Below are 17,130 nucleotides of genomic sequence, written 5' to 3' on the forward strand. Positions count from 1 at the left end.
TGGCTTACGAATTGAACTCTCACAAATTGAACCCCCCAAACAACAACTTCTGGGTTGATTCTAAGTCAGGGCATGGCTAGCTAACTGATTGAACCCTGAAATAACCTCTTAGCTGATGTAAGTCAGGGCATGGCTCACTCACAAATTAAACCCTGACACAAACTTTGGGCTGATCTAAGTCAGGACTCACAGAAAAACAAACGATGGCAAATGTGATTCTAAAAATAGCATCAAACAATGCCTATGATGGTTACAAGCATGAATACCAGAGATTCCTTCTCTTAGTTCATCTTCTCTTGGCCAGAGTCAATAGCCCATGAAGCTGAAGGCTGAAAGTCACATTTAATGCTGGCACTTTTTGCTACTAGAAGGAATATAACTTATAGTCTAGTAGTAGCTCATCCAATCAGAACACAGCATTGATGATAGACCACTAGTTGGATTTGACTAAAATGCAATAGTTCAAGTAAGAGAGTTTATGATTGCAGGGTTTTAGAGGCCGTTCCAAGAACTGCTATAGCTTGGCAGTGCGAAGAGTCCAGAAGGCACTTCAGTACCAGTATGTCAGTAGACACTTGAAGAAGAGGGACATGAGATCTGTAAGTAAGGCCAAACAAGAAAATAAGTGTTTTTCCTGTTGCACAACCGACCCTAATTTTTTTGCTGATTTTTGCCGACCCTGATATTTTTTCATTCCCAAATGCACCACAGGGTTCCCAGTAAGGTCATTTACACTGTTGTATCAGTAAAAAATCCGACCTACCAACCCTAATGATTTTTCTCATGCAACAGGAAACACACTTATTTTTTTGTTTGGCCTAAAGCATAATTTAAAAGAGAATGCAGAACCAGGTGCAGGGGCAGATCTAAAGGAGGTGTGCAAGGGGAGTGCACACCCCTCTCCTAGATAAGCTGAAATCTACTACATTATTGGTGTTTGAGTTTGTAAGCAAAGCGTACAACCCCTCCTAAAACAAAAGTCCTGGAAGGTGCACCCCCCTCCTCCTGCTGAAAAAATCCTGCATCCACCCCTGAGGAAATAAAACTCCTAGTCTGTAATGGCATCATGTATGGTTTGCTGTTCATCTGGTTAATAGCGTTGAACATGTGAGCACACTATACTATTATGGTGGGGAATCATGAGTCAAACAACTACTGGAACTGTGAGAACTGAAAAATATTTCTGGAAGGTTTCTGGTCATGATGTCTCGTGACCATGGTGTTCCAAACCATGATGCCTGTAGTATTTACCATGACCCCTGGAATGTTTATGGTGCTCTGACCAATCATGGGTGAGAATGAATTAAGATATTACCATCACGTCTAGTCAATTGCCCAATTTCCATGACAATGTACTGTCTCAAATTACCATGTCCTCAATTTACAATATTCCTTTTTACTTTTATATCAGCTCTGGCAGACCCGTATAAATATAGCTGGCAGGGAACATAACATTAATTACTCTTCATTCATGTACCAAATGGCTAGGGTAAGTTTGTGCCATGTTAGAAACATTATTCTAGGATAGTTAAGAAATAATTAGATACGTCATACTGTTGCTAGATTGGTTAGACCATTATTTTATAGACCATATTTTGATAATGGCCACTTCCAGAATCAAGAGAGCGTGTTTCTTTTTTTTTTTGTGAGGTGAGAAATTTAACCACTTTAAAGCCCCATTTACACTAGCAATTTTTGCGGCAATTTTTTTGCGATTTTGTCCATAATAAATAATGGTAAAGAATTGACTCGTAAAGTTTTTTTAAGGATACCAAGATTTTCTTAGACGAATGTCTCTTTTGAAGGATGAGACAAAAGATTTCAGATTTCCGAAAATTGCCACAAAAATCTCCGCAAAAATCGCCACAAAAATCGCCGGTGTAAAAGGGGCTTTAGCATTCTTAGAATTCCTTCGTTCTTTCACTTGAGTCTTTTCCCTGTAGGGGAGTAGCTGTACATAGACTAGCTAGTGACTACCTTTCTCTAAGGTTTGTATATTGCATAACGAAAAGAATCTGAATTCACTATTTAGTGTGAAGCAGAGTTCTTAGAATTCCTTCGTTCTTTCACTTGAGTCTTTTCCCTGTAGGGGAGTAGCTGTACATAGACTAGCTAGTGACTACCTTTCTCTAAGGTTTGTATATTGCATAACGAAAAGAATCTGAATTCACTATTTAGTGTGAAGCAGAGTTGATTAAAGGGCACTATACAGTAATGTGTATAAATATTGTAAATCATGACCATTATCATGATTAATTGTTCTTATTTTCATTCAACTTTAACATGGGTTTTTTGTCAAACTCACGTTCAATTCAAAACTTTTAGCATAACATGAAATTATACTTCTAGAAAACTGGTTAGTAATATGTAATATATTTGTATCTGTTCTGTATGGGTTTTTGATACAACAGCTCAACTCCAACTAAGCAGCAGTTAGGCGGAGTCGCGAATTGCCGGCATTGCCAAAAATCGCAAGTCGAAAAACACCATGGGGGGGTGGGTTTTTAGAGGTCGGTAACCCGCCCTACAGGGGGTCTTGCGCGATCCGCCTGCAGCGCGAAATGTGCCTAACTGCTGCTCTGTTGGGGTCGCAAACAGAGGGAAAGATATCCTTTAGATATACATGGCATCCGTCGACAACATTCAAAACGAAACTGTGCGCATGCTGGGAAATCAGGTGATGGATAACTCAGATGCGGATTTTGTCTTTGCGACATTCATGGAGGGAAAGACAGACAAGACGATGAATCACGAGATGGCTGAAAAGATAATCGACAGAATGCCGGACGGCGACTACCGTTTGGAGTTGACGTTCGTGAAGTATTTGGACGGCGAGTGGGTGATAGAAAAGGGCCGTAATCCCATCAGGGCGTCTGGTAAGCAGAGTTTGTTCGTTTTGAATAAGCAAACGAGGCCGGGGGCATTGGAGGGAATCGACATGCTCTTCTACGAGGTTGCTTACCCGGTTACCGTTGTCATTTACGGCGCGTACGAGATTGAGGAGCCGGATGTCGAGAAGTTGCGACCAATGCGACATCCGGGCAATTGCGTCGGGAAATTGGTCAGAGAGTTCTTTGAAGACGCTGCTCGTGGTGGTAAGCTTACGCCCAAAAGGAGAGAAGCCATAAGGAAATGGGAATGTGACACGCATAGGATTGGAGGTACTATTAAAAACATCCAGAAGTTGGAGACGGCTTTAGAACGCCGCATACACGTGAAGGATATCACGGACGGCTACATCTACGAAGGAACAAAAAAATACGGAGGTAGAGGTGCCCCTATCGTCATCTACCAACATAATGGGCACGCTTGGCGAGAACTTGGGTTCCCTAAGAAGAAGGAAACTAAGGTTTATAAAATGTCGCCATTGGCAGAATTAGTTCACGAGAATTCTGTTTGGTTGATGGATGCGGAAGGAAGTCAGTTTATGACGCAGGATGGTACTCTCTACCGCCCTGAAGTAGAGCATCAACGTATTCAAAGTGCGTGTGCGACATTAGGGGAAGACTTTTCAGACGAGGTCTTAAGCAGCCGTAGTTTGGACTTCCTAGCTGCGAAGAAAAGGAATGGATGGAAGTCCACGCCTAAGGAATTTGGAGACATAGCCAAAGCCTGCGTAGAGCACGGCCATGGAGGTCTGTGGAATATGGAATATGACGAGAACGAATACGTCTCCTTAGACATGAAACATTGCTACCCTGCCAGTTTTAAAGGCCTTGGGGATTGTAAGGAGTATTACGACCGCTACGGGCATCCAGACTCACAATTCTTTCGTGTGTCTTTGCCAGGTAAATATGACGCTCCCAAGTCTACGGGGTTCGTGCGGTTGACCACGTGGAAGTTAGCAAAGGGCTTACATCCAATAATTTACGCGTGGTATGGGAAACATCTGCAGGAGAAAGAATGGATTCCCATACCCCTGCTGAAGTTTCTCGAAGAGCGCGAGCTTCTCACATACACCGCGCATGAAGCCATATTGTGCCGCTCCGCGTTTACGCAATGGTTGCCAGAGCATAATCCCACTGCTAGAATTGTCATAGGCAAATTCACCCAGGGTGCAAAAGAAGGAGAAAAGCACATGCAAAGGCGTTTGATAACTGACAACGGAGAGTTGAGTTTCCTCATAAAACGCGCGCATGAGCAAGGAACGATGGTGTCCGTAGAGAAGTGGAATTATTTCATAGAAGGTAAAGGCGAGCAACAATGGAATGCGTTGTGTTATTACCAAGATCATCGCCCGCAATATTACCATTTGCGCGCCAGCATGCTCGCGTATGCGCATATCAATCTATTGTCAATGCTGTTGCGGTTCGACAAGGAGGACATACCGCGCGTGGCTACGGATTCTTTGTATGTGAAGCCTGAAGTGTTAGAAAAGGTGCAAGAGTTTTACACCGAAGATGAACTCGCAGAAAGTGGTCAATGGCGTGTGAAAGATGAAGAGATAAAAGCCTGGAGAGAACGTGTGGAATACCACGGGAAACACGTAAAAGGTGCCACCGTCCCCACCGTGGAGCCATTGCCATCCGTTGTGGACCCCATTTCCTACCAACGCTTTTCGTACCTTTATGGGCCCGGAGGCAGCGGTAAGACCACCAGGGTTTTGGAATTATTTCCTCGCGTGAAGGTATTGACGCCGACGCACCGTCTGGAAAGAGAATTAACGGAAATGGGTTACGACGCACAGACTTATCACAGCTTCTTTCGCTGGAATGGTCAAAAGTGGGTGCCAGAAGCAATACGCGACATACCCCCGGTGATATTATGGGATGAGATTTGCACCGTGCCATTAGAAATCCTGCAGGAATTTGTAGACTTCCTCCGCGGAAAGTGTCAAGTTATATTTGCCGGAGATCCATGCCAACCTCCTCCCATTTGCGGAGAAATGCCCCATAAATGGTTAAAAGGAATGGTAGACCATGCAGAGGAAATCAACGCCGACTACCGCAGCAAGGATCAAGTAAGAAACTTAAAGGCATCGTTGAGAGGCCTCAGTGATGCCGAGCAAAACAAGACGCTGCGTAAGCATGTGCGGGCAAAGTCTTACGAGGACTTCCTTTGCGCGTGGCATCCAGAGGATTTGGTGTTGAGCAGCAAGCGCGCAGCACAATCGCGAATACAGAAAGATTTGTTAAGCGTACACCGCGAAAGATTCCCTGGCCATTTGGTGCCCGTTTGCTACAAGCCCCGCGATACCCGCATGCAGAAGAGAAACGTGTGGGTGCCAGGTACCGACGTCCAACTGCGAAACGCGGTAACGCATGATAAAGCCTGGGTGCCTATGGGAAAGGTCGAAAAAATAACCTCCCATCCAGATTGGCGCTTGGGATATTGTATGACAGTCCACAGCGCGCAAGGTCTAACCGTAAAGGAAACCTTATGGATTATAGACCAGCGGTTATGTTGGAGTAATTTGATCTACACTGCTGTAAGCCGTGTGGAGCATGCCAAACAGTTGCGGAGGGCTTGGGGGCCGCAACTGCGTTACGATAAAACGCCAGAAGATATAGCAAAGGAGAACATTGCTAAGAAACTCCTTCGCTACAAGCGGCACGACGAAGAAAAAGGCATGGTGTTCGACCTATGCGTGGACGACGTCTATAAGGAAGGGGCGCGGTGTGCCAAATGTAACATACCTCTACTATGGAGGTTTGACCCAAATGACGATCAGCAGTTCTCCGTGGATCGCATAAATAATAAACGCGGGCATTGCAGAGGCAACGTAAGACTGACATGCCTAGAGTGCAATCGGGCGCGTGGTGCTGCGCTACTCTGAGTCTTTGGGGACTATGAGCAGCTCTTCCTTAACAAATCCACGACTTGGGCCATCTAGGTAATACAACACGGGTTGCCCTTCCTTGGTGATGGACTTCGAAATCTCATACGTTTTCAGAGACCAGTTAGGATCCGTGGCTCTCTTACTGCCACCTTCGAGTTCCCCCGGCTGATAGAGGTATCTGACCACTATGTCGCGGGGTAGCTTTTTTTCCTTCAGTCCGACCGCCCTCGAACTTCTGACGTAGGAGTTGTGTTCCACGTGTTTCTTTTTTATGGCATCCTTGGGTTTCATTCCCGTAGCCCTGGCCGCCTCGTTGTTCAAAGCCGCGACGACCTGGGGGAGCCGCTGTGTCCATTCCCTGTTGCGTTTGGAGGGATCTTCCAGCTCTTTCCAATACTGGTATCCAAAGAGACGCTCGGCCAGGGTCTTATTAAATCTTTCGACGATGCTCTGACCCCTGTGGTACTCAGCTTCAGCTCTCCTAATCTTGGTGTCGTGGTCTTTCAGGGTCTTAGTAACCACGCCCATGAACTCTGTCCCCGCATCCACTTGCAGCAGCTTAGGCCATTTCAAGACGCGCTTATAAATCCTACCTAGGGCTTCTGCGACTTCCCCAGAATCCTTGCTGGTTATGGGTTCGGCGTCCTTATATCTGCTTGCGATATCGACTACGGTCAAAGCGTATCTATAGGTCTTTTTTCTCACCTTGTCGTGCGGCAAGAAAAGCAAGTCCGCCTGATGAACTTCATTAGGGGTATTTACGGTGAAGCTGGGCCTGGGAATGTACTTGGGCACGGGAAGATAAACCTGCCAGAGGGTTTGTTTTCTTAGCCAGTTCTTAGCCGTTTCATCTGATACCCTGGCCGCGGTCGCGAGTTTCTTGATAGCTGACGCTCCTTTCCAATAGCCTTCAGGCCCATAGTAAATCCTTTTGAGTTTGTCCTCTACGCGGCCCATTATATGAATTCCAAAACAAGATTGATCTTACGTCCGTTAAAATCCACCGTCTTTCCGTCCACCTTAATGGTGATGTTTATGCTTTCTACCAAATTAGACAAGTCATAGCTCAAAGAAATGGGAGTGTATTCTACCAGATCGAATGGATTACCTTTGGGCAGGAACTTAGACATAAGAGAAGACTTTTCTCCATTGTTGTAACTATGGACTAAATCGCAATAGACTTCGTAAGAGGATGCGACTTTCCAACTTACGGGTATGGCTGTGTCGGTAATTGTCTTGCCCGAGGCACATAATAAAGATCCCAATGGGTCAGACTTTCCAAAAGTCATTGAATAATTTGGCATATTATGTTTGAAGGTCATTTCGTGCGGCAATCCTGTGGTGAGCGTATAACCGTGTTTTGCTAATTCCTTAGCAAGGGTGATTGGTGTATAATGTCCATCGGGAAGCAATACGGCTTGATAGTTAGATCCTCCTGTATGCTCAGTGACTATGCCCCTAATCAGGTTATGCCAAGAATTGTACAAAGAGCAACTTATGAGCCGAACCTTATGGGCTTTAATGGGGGGATTTAAATAAGTGGTAAAGTCATTTTTATCGCTTTCCAAAAAGACGATCATTATATTAGATACGCCAAAGCCACGCCTCCCGCCAGCCCTGCGACTCCTACGAAGACCAATTCATTGTCTTTTTGTTTCTTAGAAGGCTGATAGTAATTCTTAAACTGAGGCTTTCTCATCCTAAAGTCGGGATGCGCCTGCGCATAGAGCTTAAAGGCGTAGTCTGTGTTTTCGAAGTTCTTATCCGCCTGCATTTTGTCTTGGTAATTCTTGTCCAACCAATCCCTGTAGGCTTGTCTTTTTTCATTCCAAGCTGCCACGTCTCGCTGATATTTCTCCAGCGCTAAGTCGTGCCTCTTCCTTTCGGCGGCCAAATCTCCGCTGCGATCACCTCTAACTAATCTATCCAAATATTGACCGCCATAATTAGCTCCAGTGAATGCTAAAGCTGCAATAACTCCACCGGCGACTAAGCTAACCATTATATGTTAGGCAGGTACTTTTCCTTCTGTAGGTAATTCTTTAGCATGATAGCCCCACCCACGGCAGCGGTCATCTTAGCAAAATTAGCGAAGCTCTTGCTTGGGTCTTCAGTAAAGTCTTCTTTGAGCACTTTCTTACCTACCCAACCAATACCCGCAACGATGGAAGTAATAATAGCTGCTTCTTCAACAGTTTTCAACAACGCGGTCGACATTATATTACAGAGCGAGAAGGTTATTACTCCATTTCAGGGATCTTACTTTTTCTAACAGCCGGCTCCACAGGTGCGTGCACGGGCGCGTGATATGTTGGTGGTTCTACTTTTGGCTTCGTTGCCCGCCATTGTAAGTAAAGGCTGCCTGCTGCTATAGCGACTCCTAACGCGCCAATGACGTAGCCGGGATTCCAAAAGGATTCCTCTTCTTCTACCTTTTCCTCCTTTTTTGCCTTGTTCTTTTTATTCATCTCTGCGAGCTTCTTTCCAGCAGCGACTCTGCCTGGAGATTTAGCCTTGGTAATCTTGGTATCTTCTACGGGTGGTTGTTCTGCGGTGCCACTCATCTTATATCTAAGGACTTGAAGGACTTGACAAGTAACTTGATGACGACTTGACAATGACTTACGGACGACTTGACAACGACTTGACTAAGTACTTGACAACGACTTGACTAAGTACTTGAGGTGACTTGACTAAGTACTTGAGGTGACTTGACAACGACTTGACTAAGTACTTGAGGCGACTTGATCAGGTACCTCAGTAAGTGCTGCCTGGAAGACCTTTTCGACTTCTCTGTCCTTCTTGAAGTCCTTCCAAGATGTTCCGAAGGAACCTAGTACCTCCTTCAAGTCGACATGCTGAGCTACGTGCAAAGCCACAGAGGCGACTGCCATTAACTTACCGCACTTCAAAGACAACCACCCGCAGGTTATCTTAAGTTCTTGGGCGATAACATAGTCCTCGCTTATGTCCTTCTGTAGTTGCTCCACGTCGTCTATGGGCAGCGCAAGTCCGAGAAGCTTGGTGGCAAGTCGGATAGCGGAGTCTGCTACGGCGTCCGTGGTCTTACTTGCAAGGGCAGCCTCGTACCTCTTATGGAACTTTTTGACTTCCTCTTCTGACAACTTATTAACCTGCTCATGGGTAAGTTCCTTACCTATCATTTCTTTACACTTTCCCGAAGACACAAGGACGTTAAGTTGTTCCTTAAGGTTACTTTCATCTAACTGTGTGGGGACTTCATCTAAGAGCTGCTCAATATCCATATACATTAGGAATCATAGATTCCAACCGTGTAGGGAAACCTCAAAGAGAAGATCATTTTGGAATGTTGGTGCGTTTTTAGGTGCCGCATGTATTCGTGTAACTGTTCCTTGGATATCTCACCGCCGTAGTCGCTTAAGATGGTTTCCAGGTCACTACGGCTCGGAGTATAAAATACTACGAGAGAGCCTATGTTTTCCCTGAAGGGCTTAGAGACACTGGTAAGCTGCTGGGAAAGCAACCAAACGCTAATATTGTCATGCCTACCGCTGAAGGCGAGTTTAACGAGCTCGGAAGTGCGCCTTTTTACGTCGTCCCCACAGGCAATGTCATCCAGTATGAGTAGTGTCTGCGTGTCCTTGGGGAATTGCTTGTGCCAAAACTTCAAATGGCTGGATAACTCATTAGGGTCCAAAATATCCACGAAGAAGTCGTCATCTTTCACTCCTATGCCTTCCCAGGTACGGTTATTCACGTAGGTGGGGCATAATAGCACTATGTAGTCGAAGCGGTATCTAAAGGGTCCTAATAGCTGCTCCACGATGAACTGCGTTTTGCCGCAGCCGGTGGGTCCTACTATTAGAGCATTGCAGGGAATATGGTTCGGATCCATTATATATACGATGGACCCAGTGGAAGCAGTAAGAAGGATTGCCGCCGACGCAAAGGATAAAAGAGACACCATAGAAATGCAAAGGGAGGAGATAGACCGGTTAAAAGAGCGCGTGCAGGAATTGTATGATGAAATGTGCGGTCTGAAGCGTGCGGAAAGGTTTGGTGCGCTTTTGACGATGGCCGGTTGGGCGAAAGAAAGCGTGCAGGACTTTATGCGATATCCCCTGTAGAGCTGTTTAAAAGACACCTTAGAATGTTAAGTGTATGGTTGTTAAATTGTTAAAGATATACACACGTGCTGTTTAAAAGACACCTAAGAATGTTGAAGATAAGGTTGTTAAATTGTTAAAGATATACGTATGAGTCATTTAAAAGACACTTCAGAATGTTAAGTATAAGGTTGTTAAATTGTTAAAGATATACTGCGTGTGCTGTTTAAAAGACACCTTAGAATGTTAACTATAAGGTTGTTAAGGATGTCTTGCATGTTACTTCTAAAAGACACCTCAGAATGTTAAGTATAAGGTTGTTAAATTGTTAAAGATATACTGCGTGTGCTGTTTAAAAGACACCTTAGAATGTTAAGCGTATGGTTGTTAAGGATGTCTGCATGTGTCGTTTAAAAGACACTTCAGAATGTTAAGTATGAGGTTGTTATATTGTTAAGTATGTGTGTATGCTGCTTTAAAAGACACTTCAGAATGTTAAGTATGAGGTTGTTAAATTGTTAAGGATGTGCTGTTTTCATTAAGAATGGGATTTACGCAAACCTTATTCTAAGACATCTCTTAAGATAGTAGTCTTAACAATTTAACAACCTTATCTTTAACATTCTAAGACATCTTTTAAATGACTCATGCGCGATATCCTATGTAAATTGTGTATGCTGCTTTAAAAGACACTTCAGAATGTTAAGTATAAGGTTGTTATATTGTTAAAGACTATTATTCCTTTTTTTAAGAAGATACCTAAGAATGTTAAAGATAAGGTTATCATATTGTTAAAGACTATTATTCCTTTTTTTAAGAAGATACCTAAGAATAAGGATATTCCTTTTCTTAAAAAAAAAGAGATAATAGTCTTTAACAATATGATAACCTTATCTTTAACATTCTGAAGTGTCTTTTAAGCAGCACGTGCACACATCCTTAACAATATGATAACCTTATCTTTAACATTCTGAGGTGTCTTTTAAACGACTCATGCACACATCCTTAACAATTTAACAACCTTATACTCAACATTCTAAGACATCTTTTCTTTTCTTAGGAGTAACATATTTAACAATATAACAACCTTATACTTAACATTCTTAGGTGTCTTTTAAAAGTAGCATGCAGACATATTTAACAATTTAACAACCTCATACTCAACATTCTAAGGTGTCTTTTAAATGACTCATACGTATATCTTTAACAATTTAACAACCTTATACTTAACATTCTAAGACATCTTTTAAGCAGCACACGCATGTGCTCCTGCAGACCTATTTTAAAAGACACTTCATAATGTTAACAATAAAGTTGTTATATTGTGGTTAAGGTACACTTAAGTATAAATGAACTGTTCAATGTGTAAAAAGGTGTTCAGCACCAAGCAAAGACTACAATACCACGTTCGTCGTGGCGTTTGCACAAAGAAACCAATTAGTAAAGTTTGTAAGGATTGTGGTAAAGAATTCAGTACCGTTCAAAAGATGCGACAACATCAAGACAAACGCATTTGTGGGCTTTGCAAGGGCTGTAATAAGGAATTTCCTAACACCTCCGAGCACCTGAAAAGGGGCGTCTGTGAACAAAGCAGACAGTGTAGTTTCTGTAATAAGATACTAAGCAGTCGTCAACGTTTACAGACGCATCGGAAAACACATGAAGTCAACTATCGATTTCTCTTTGGGAGCTACGACTTGGAAGGCGTGGATTGCTACCAATGTGCGGATATGATGAGTCGCTGCCCGCATAAAGAGGATTACTTAAGGAATCGCATAGATTACCATAAGAAAATAGTCCGTACTTTCCCCTCCTTTGAACGCGCCGAAGGCGTTCCGTGGACTAAAAGGGAGTATTGGAGGCAAGAGTGCGACCGCTGTGGTTGCATCAGAGAAGAGGAACATATCTTCAACTGCCTCGACAAATAAACGTCCTTAACAATATAACAACTTTATACTCAACATTCTGAGACCCTTTTAGAATGGGGTTTGCGCAAAGAGTCTCAAATCCCATTCTTATTTTTATTTATTATTATTAAGAATAATGAATCAAGGATGTTTAATAATAATAAATAAAAATAAGGACCCCCTTTAAAGGTATATGCTAGCCTACGCAGCCGCCTTTCTGGGAGGATTCCTAATCACCCTTTCAATATATGGACTGTATTACGTGCGAACTACCAGCCGATTGCATTACGCCCCCAAAACCGCGTAAAAAATACACCTGCCTTCATTGCGGCAAGGTATTCCTGGAAGGATCCCATTGGTGCTCCGCGGCAGACGTCCTTACGAATGCAGAGGACTCTCAGGCTCCCAATTAACCACGTCAAATACCCACCTGCCATCCTTTTTACCATGACTCATAACATGGGTAACGTCCTGCCCTTCAATGGCGTACCTTATCCTATCGGGCGCCCAAAGGGTGTATGTTCTTTTTTTATTCTTTAAGACCAAACGCAGGCGGTCTAAATCCTCGAAGACCACGTAATTCTTTATCTCATAAATCTCCCCCACCTGCAAATCCCTCCAGTGCGTTTGTATAAACTTTAACTCGTTAAATTTATCCTTGTCCATATATTCTATGAAATATCTTTAAGTGTGTTGCCAAAGTCTCCGAGGTTTTAAAGCCCTTACAACACCACCTGCAGGGAATTCGTAGGTGTTCAGCATACGCAGTGATCTCCCTGCAAATGACATCGTAGTCGCTGCTTACGAGCACCTTATAGCCGTTTTCTTCATACCTCTGTAAGAGTAGTTGCTGATCCTCAGATAACCTGCCATTGCCTTTTGGGGTCTTTAGCTCTATGCAGAATCCACAGTAATGTGTGTGCGCATTCAAGATCATTAAGTCGGGTTGACCGCGTTGATATCCTTTCTGCCAGCACTTTATACGTTTGCCGTCTGAATCCTGCAGTTCGCCTAGACCAGGGGCTATGAGCATTTGGGGGTAAAACTTGCGGATGTAGTCCACCACCTTTTTATGCAGGTCAAATTCATTTTCTATTTTGAATACCAACTTGTTCGGACCGTCAAAGCGCTTGTCTATTGCATATTTACCCGTCTTACGCAGCGCGGGAAGGACTTCTTCGAAGACCCAATCCTGGAACTTTACGGCCTTTGGCATCTTCGAACTACATATCAGCTGATACAACCCAGGTTCGGAAATGAACACGGAATGTGGATGCATAGTAGAAGGGGCACGATTCGTTACCCTTAACTCACTCAGCCTTTTCTGGTACTTCTCAGACACGTGGTCACTAATAGCCTTTTTGGTGTTCTCGTATTCCAACGCCAAAGCCACCTCCTTCGCTTTGAAGTACAAAGTTTCGTCTTGCACTATGCATTGTAGTTTGGTTTCGTTGTTTTGGAATACGCGAAGCATTGTATATCTAAGAAATATTTTAACCTTAATAGGCAACACTCTTTAGTTGATTCATTTCCACGCTCAGTTGCGCGTCTGAGACGACGAAGATGTAGCAGTTTATTTTGTCAGCGTCCTGCGCGTCAGTGTTTTTGGTGCGCTTGATCTCCAATGTTATGCCGTCCTGCGTATTTACTAGACGTAAACCCTGGCCATGTAGGTCTTCGTCGTTAATGGTGCGCATATCAATCCACAGCGCATACTTATCCTTGAAGAATTCCTCAGGGCTAATTTGGTCGCCAAACTTGCGCATTGCCTCCCTGTACACGTCTGCGGGCTTTATCCCCTGGGAGTAAACCTTGTTTGGGACTCCGTTGATATTCACGCCCACGTTAGTAATGTTGGGGTTGTGAAAGGCTTCGGAGTCGCGCTTACCAGCCTCGTAGGGTTTGGCAAACACCAGCATTAACCCCGTGAGACTTCTTCGGGGGAGGTTAATGCTTTGGTTGATAACCTCATCCGTCTTATCCAGGAAGCTGAACGTCTTATACATCACTACGTGGTCGTAAAGGAATGCCTTTCCGGAGCTGTATTCCATGCCAGCGCTACGGGCCAGCTCTTCGCTGTATACCGTTTCGTACTGCAGCTCTAAGTTGGTAATGGAGTATGGAGTTGTTGTGGTAAGTGCAGTGGTCAGCCCACCAATGATGTTATTAGCATCTGCTAAAGTTACTTCAAACTGCAGTTCGGATAACTGTCTTGGGTAATACACACCGTGATTCGTAATCACTTCAAAGTCCAGTGGTATGACATACTTACTACCATAGGCTGTCTTTATTCGCTTTGCGTCTGCCACTGCGGTTTCTCCGCTGCCGTCAGTAGGTTGCGTTTTCGTAGGTGTGCGAACCTTACGTAGAATGACACTACCAATTCCTTGTTCTATCCTTTGCGCGCGGTCAAAGGCCGTCAACCATAAGTCTTTGTACGTGGTATACAGATCGTACCTATTTAAGTCCAGCAAGGATTCCCCGGCGAACTTGATTCTCATCTTAGAAACAATGTTGCGACCCACGTTGTTAACGATAATCCTTTCATCTGTGGGGCTTGACTGTACCGCTAGGTCAAACCTCAAAGCCAGGGTGCCAGGAACCAACACTAGGTTATCTGTTAGGCGGGGAACGCCCACATACAGGGTTTCTCCAGGCTTTGCGCTAGAAGGGGTAAAGGTGACCCGATGAAAGGTGCGTTCTGCTTTCAACCCGCCAACCTGCTTAGGTAATACGTTGGGATTTAACTTTGAGCTTATCATATATAATGGAAGTAGAAGGAACGGATTTTGATCCCCTTACCGAAGAAGGTCAAGTCGACATTAACGATGAAGAATATGAGTCTTTACTTCCTAATGACAACGTAGACGGACGAAGTCTCTTTGAGAAATTGCTGAACAAGTATGGCGTCAGGGCCCGCGATGCTATGCGTTCTTTGAGAGATAAATTCAAGTCTAAGAACCCCCACACGCCCATTCCAGAATACTTACAAATGGAATCCCTTGGCGTGCGGTCGGACTTAATGGCGGACCTCATCGAGGACCTAAGGGAGCGATACCCAAGCCTAAACCTGGCTCTCTTAGACTTCCAAATAGGAGACAAAGGGCAGGTTCAAGTTAGAGAATCGGGTAGGGAAAAATGGCACAACCTGTATCAAAGGAAGAATTCCCACCTGCTTAACAACCAACTTCCAAAAGGAGTCACAAATGCGCTGGGAACGCCCAACTTGACCATGCAGCGAGGCTCGGCTAGGGAGGAAACGCAACTGGATTTCGGTAGGGCCCTTGAGGCGGCAGCTATTGCAGGCGGCCATGGAACATACGAAGAATTAAGGGCGCAAGTAGGAACGCTAAGTGAGTCACTCCAAGCGAAGACAGAGGAAGTTGCTACGCTGAACTCTCAAAAACAGGAATTAGAGGCCAAGATAAATAAAATACGGACCTTACCAGCACGCCTTGCCGAGCAAAGCTCTTCTGCGTATAATTTAGCGGAAGCGCATCGAGAATTGGCCGAGATTACTAGCCGAACGGAGGCAGTTAATGACGACTTAGAACGAATCACCAGGGAGCGCGAGGACCTCTTAAGGGCAAGTGAGGATTTGGCGGCTCTTAAGGTGTCTTTCCAGAATCTAGAGCTGGAAAACGACGTCCTCGAAGAAAGATTTAAGGAAATGGAAGACGAATTCATTAAACAAAATGAACTAACTACTAAAAGCCATGCAGACGAAATCGTAGACTTTAGGAATAGACTTTCTAAGGCGTTGGACGAAAAAAGCGACGCAAGGAATCAACTAAGGGCTGCTTTGAATGAAGCGGCGGGAAAAGACACGGAACTACAGCGCTTAGGACAAGAATTAATGGAGTCTGTTGACAGAGAAAGGCAATTGATGGTGGACAAGGCAGTGGCGGAGGAACAAATACGACAACTTCGACAGGCCGTCGAAGACTTGGAGTACGAAATAGATCGACAGCGAGTAATAATCGAAGATCCAACTCGCCCTGAAGAAGAAAGGGAGGCAGCCCAAAAGGAAGTAGAAACCCTTCAGGAAAGACTGGCGGAATTACAAACGCAAATAGAAGGTAAGGAAAAGGAGCTGGGGCTTACCACCAAGGAAAAGATAAAAAGAGCTCTGGTGAAGTATGGTATTCCGCTGGCATTTGCGGTCGCCATTTCAAGCGTAGTAGGCGTGATCTTGTCCGCGCTTAAGGCTACAGGCGCGGGCGTAAAGAAATTAGGCAATGGACTAACGGACTTGGGAAAAAAGATGGCAGCCGGTCTTCCTGGGCTGCTGGGTTCGGTTGTTTCCTTGGCACTTAGGGCCGGCGGAGAACTGTTGAAGTTCGTGGGTAACAACATTTGGATCTTGGTCGTCGCTATTGGGGTGGTCCTCCTGAAGAAGATGAAGGGCTAATCTTATCCTCGTATGTTATGTCGGGCTTATCATCGTCGGTCGCCCGAGGCATCCTCGACTGGGGATAAGTAAAGATAGTATTCGCACCGCCTTGATAATTTGGTATCAAGGGCAGCACACTCATGGTGCAAATGGGCTTATGACACCAAGCAGCATCTTTGTTATGGGTGCCCTGACCATTTATTCGTGCTATTCCAGGCTTACCAAGATCACCATGACTGGGCCTAACTTGAAGCTTTGCATATTGACAATTGACTATTATGTAAAAAGTTACTGGCGTCAAATCTTCTCCACTTGCTGGAGGGGGTTGCACTGAAAAGTGAACTAAGTGTCTAGCATTACTCTTTATCCTGTAAGGCGGCAATGGGGCGTTGGTTTCATCTAAGATCCTAAGACCAAGGTGGCACCCATACCCCGTATTGACACTAATAGTACACATTACTAACCCCAGACCTCCCACCCTTACCCATAACCCGGTGTCGTACCAATTATCACCTTCGTACGTCCTCTCATTTAAGTCATGAAGAAACCAATCTTCCCTAACGTGTGGGTTGTCCATATATTTAAAGACTAAGCACCGCAAGAGTGCTAATGGTTGCGTGATTGTAATCTCTATCTCTTTGATCTGCTATACTATTCACGGTAGCCGTCCCGCTGTCATCTACGCGTATTTGCAGCTTTACCTTCCCATGACAATCGGTAACCATGTGAAAAGCACAAAGGGAAAGATTTTCAGCGCTGCTGGGGCTGGGCTCTACAGAAAAATGCGTAGGCTCTCTGTTGTTCGTCTTCGCGCGCATAGGCTGCAGTATACCCTTGTCATCTAGAAACCTAAAGCCCACGTTGGCGTGACTACTCGTGCCAATGCAAATACTACAAAGGATTAACTTCTTTCCTGAGTAGTTCAGGTCCACAGACATTCCGGTGACATCAACCCAAGCCGCT

Source organism: Actinia tenebrosa, unplaced genomic scaffold, assembly GCF_029948245.1.
Source record: "Actinia tenebrosa isolate PJP-AT-01 unplaced genomic scaffold, QUT_ActTen_1.0 PGA_scaffold0__85_contigs__length_37466705, whole genome shotgun sequence".
NCBI classification, from domain to species: Eukaryota; Metazoa; Cnidaria; class Anthozoa; order Actiniaria; family Actiniidae; genus Actinia; species Actinia tenebrosa.